This window comes from Cygnus olor, chromosome 18, assembly GCF_009769625.2.
Source record: "Cygnus olor isolate bCygOlo1 chromosome 18, bCygOlo1.pri.v2, whole genome shotgun sequence".
NCBI lineage: Eukaryota > Metazoa > Chordata > Aves > Anseriformes > Anatidae > Cygnus > Cygnus olor.
In genome coordinates, this window is record NC_049186.1 from 4,968,077 (window position 1) to 4,972,082 (window position 4,006).

Sequence of the window (4,006 nt, forward strand, 5' to 3'; positions counted from 1 at the left end):
CTTCTCTCTCCTATGAAATCCTGTTAAACACTTTATTATCAGGAAGGATTTTCTTGGTTTTTATTAACTGCTGACAAAGGGAGGAAAATTTTTTTGACCCAGTTGTAGGGTCAGAATCTTTTCAGATTAGGTTTTTGTTTCATGTAATTCTTTTGAATCTGATAATACTACCAAGTATCTCATTAGCTGGTCACTGTTTCACACTACAACACATTCTGTAACACTATACTATTTGACTTTTAAGAATCATTTTATCTTCTAAATGTTTTCACTTAAGTCAGTGTACCCTTATTATAAGATCAAGCTGGCTTTACTACCAAGTCATGACTTCACCTAAATGTAGTATCTGAAAATCCTCTCGTTCAACATGAAGAAATTATGTGGGCAAAGTTGTCTCATGATGTTAAAAATCAAGCAGGCAGAAAGCTGCTGTGTGTCTAGGCCACAATTTCCTTTGTCAGACTGTACAATAGGATAAAGGTAGGAAATTTTTATGTGGGACTTCTCCCTCATCCCAACCTTATCCTTTTCCAAAGTTCTCCTTGAAAGCAGGCAAAGGAGAAATAAGATTTGGATGATTTTTTATTTTTTAGTCTTTGTCTCGCAGACTTTGCAGTTTATTTATGAAGTATTTTTGTATTTATTGTTTTACATTTGAGCCTTCTCTGAACAAAAACACTTCCTCAAACACCTTGGTTTAACTCTGTGCCACCAGCAACAGCTTCAAGCATGGAAGAACAGCTGCCATCAACCCCATCCCACCACACCTCCCGTGGGCGGTGTGACTGAAATGGCGAGATGCTGCTGATGACAGGACAGTGGTAAAAGCCCTCCACCATTTACGAAGCCCATATTTAAGACAGAAATGAAGCCAGTTAAGCAGCCTCTGCCTGAGCCATGAGGCACAGGGATGCCTGCATGTACAGCCCCTGGTTGCTGCAGGAAGGCACGGCACGGCACGGCGCTGCCAGGCTCCAACGGGATCCCCTTGGACATGGCCGGGGTGTGTGTGTGTAGGGGGGGGGGGGAGCTTTCGGCAACCGGGTGGCGCGACCGGAAGGAGCGGCCCTGCAGCAGGCCCCGTTGCCATGGCAACCGCCAGCTCCTTCCGGGAGAGAAAGGCCACGAAACCGCCGAGCGCGTGTGCGTCAGGCAGTGCGCATGCGCACTCCGTAGGCACAGCCGGGCGCTGCCAGCGGCGGGCCTTACGCGGGAGAGGGGGGACGCGCATGCGCGAAGCCGGCCGCCGGCCGCATGACAAAATGGCGGCGGCCGCTGGCTTGGGGGGGGAGGTGTACACGTGTGTGTTCTGTTCGTCAGGGATCTGTGCCAAAGTGTTTTGTAGCTGCCTTTTTTTTCTTCTTCTTCCTCTTTTCATTATTCTCCCTTCTTCTGGGGCTCTTATTTATGTGTGTTCCTTACTTCCCAGTAGGTGTGCTTCAGTGTAACCCACTGTTATGACACTATTGAGCAAATAAAGAATAGGTTGTTGTGGCTTGGTCTGATCTTGGGTGGATCAGGGAAAAAGAGTATTTTGTTACACATCCTCAGTCTTTTTGGATGTGTTTCTAGTCTTTCATACAGGCACAGACAAGTCTTTGAGCATGGAACAGAGATCCAGTGTATTTTTTTTTTCTTTTTGTAAGTTAGAATGATTTAGCCAAGGAGCTCTAGGTGGAAGAGTCGAAGACAGAAAACAGCAGATTTCCCCTCCTTTGACTCTGTTAGGAGCCTTGGTAGGGATTTCATCTTTAGAAAGTTACCCTACAGATTTCTTACGTTTGCTTTTCTTTGCATAGTTTGCCTCTGAAATTGGTAAACTCTGTGCTACGTGATTTGATAGCATCTCCTTTGTGCTCAAGCTGGTGTAAGTACCTATAATTGGGCTTGGCCCAGTGCATTAGTAGTTAAGACAAAGTGGTTGACTGTGCCAACCCTATGAGGAGTTGTGCCAGTGAATGTGGCAGATGTATCTCATAGCAAAGAGATGCATTTTCGCTGTCATTTTCTTCAAAGGAAATAAGAATAGTAATAGCTGGAACAGATTGTGGCCCCATACCCACCATAAACCCTCTGCTTTTTGCTCCTACAGTGTTATTTTCCATCTTACATTGCCTTCTGCATTCTTCAGGGGAGTTACAGGGTTTTTTGCAAACTATGTCAAATATTTTGATTAAATTCCTCTTAGGCATTTCTCAGAATGAATCAAAGGCAAAAGTTCTCGTTAATATCCACCAGAAGAGAACAAGTAGGAGTTTCCAGACTAGTTTTGGGGAGGGGAAAAAAAAAAAAAAAAGCATCCCCCAGTCCCTTGTTTCTCTTAATCACTGTATCCAGGCTACATGTGTCTGGCAGGGAAATAAATCCGCAGTTTCTCAGAATTTTTAATAAACTGGATTTATTCCTATAAGAATGGTGGGAAGAGAATTCAAAAACCATGCTGTATATAACAGACTATTTTAGAAAATATATTTTCCTCTGAAGAGTGAAATAGCCAGTTCTGAAACATGCAGTAACTACTGACTATAAGGAATTTGTGTGGTAATCAAGCAGTGAATGTGTGGCATAAGCATCTCCTTAAGAAGACAGTTTCACCTTACTACCTCCCAAGCTTTTCTCGATGAATCATGTTGATATGACATGAGGACTATATGAAAAAGGCCAGAGACAAGTCTTTAAAACCTCAATGTTTTAGGCTTTTCTTCCTGTGTTTCTCTGGAAGTTGTCTGACCAGCATAACCTCAGAGGTGGTAGAAAACGTGTAGTGAAAATGCATACCTTTTCTTTGTGGCATGTGCATGATTCTCTTTTCTCCATAATATGACTAAAGCTTTTCTCAGAGAAGTGGGGTTTTATAGGGCTTTTGACATGTTCCAGGAATCTGATCTTTCATGCGAGTCCTCTCTAAATGTCAAATGAAACAGCAGAGATTCTGGTCTGAGTACATATTCAGACTGTGAGTTATGGAAGAAGCACTAGATAGTAAGAATTCCTAAAGGTAAGGTAAGGAGATGAAAACGTAGTGCTAGCACTACGTCTTTGAATCTGGCTTTCTGCAAGGACAACATGGGAGTCCATGTGAATTATTTTTACTTTGAATATTATCTCGTACGTATCAAGCTCATCTAATTAGCGGATCCCAGCCAGGAACTTTGGAATAGCTGTGAGATGCTCCTTTTTCTAAAGTGGAAAGTCTGTTTGAAATGCCATCTTAATTCCCCAAGTAGGTCAGGAATGCAGTCATTGAGTTACCAGTGTGTAGTGAGTGAGTCATGGTGTGGTCAGCTGTTGAGAATGCTGTGTACTGCTCACATTCGTTCACTGCTAAATTGTATCTGGAACAATAAACAAACAAAAGAGGAAGTCTCACATAGTTTGTTTCATCTTCGTTTGTCTCAAAGAAAGGGGCTAATTGATCTTGTTTTCTGTGAGAGGGTAGTATCATACATCTGCTGCTGGAATTGGCTGTTTTCACACGTTAAACCAAATTGTTAGGGTTCCCACTGTACAGGCAGATGAAACAGCCGTTGTCCTGGGGAATCCTAACCAGCCTCAACACATCACCAAAATTGGCAGTGCTAACTGGGCTGAACGTAGCGGGGGAGTTGCGTGCCTTCTCCGTGTGGTCATGTGTAGACTCACTGCAGCACATCTGGCTGCAAAGTTGTTTCCAGTGGTAAAATCCAAGGGTGAGGTATGATGACCGCTTACCTCTGCCGGGGTCATTTTTTCCACCCCTGCAGCAGTTAAGAGATTGCAGTCGTGGTGCAAGGAATGGTAGCATTTGGAGGGAGGTGGTGCTGCAAAATTGTCTGCTGACAGAGATGCCTGGTGCTGGAAAATTTAATTCTTTTGGGAGCTATTTTTTACCACTCTCCTGAAATGTCTGACCTTTTCTTACCCAAGGCTAAAATAAATGCAGCACTAGAGCATTTAAAATTGGAGTAAAGCTTATACACTGCGTTTTCTGTAGATGGACGTGAGGAGGTGGGAGAGGAAAAGCAAG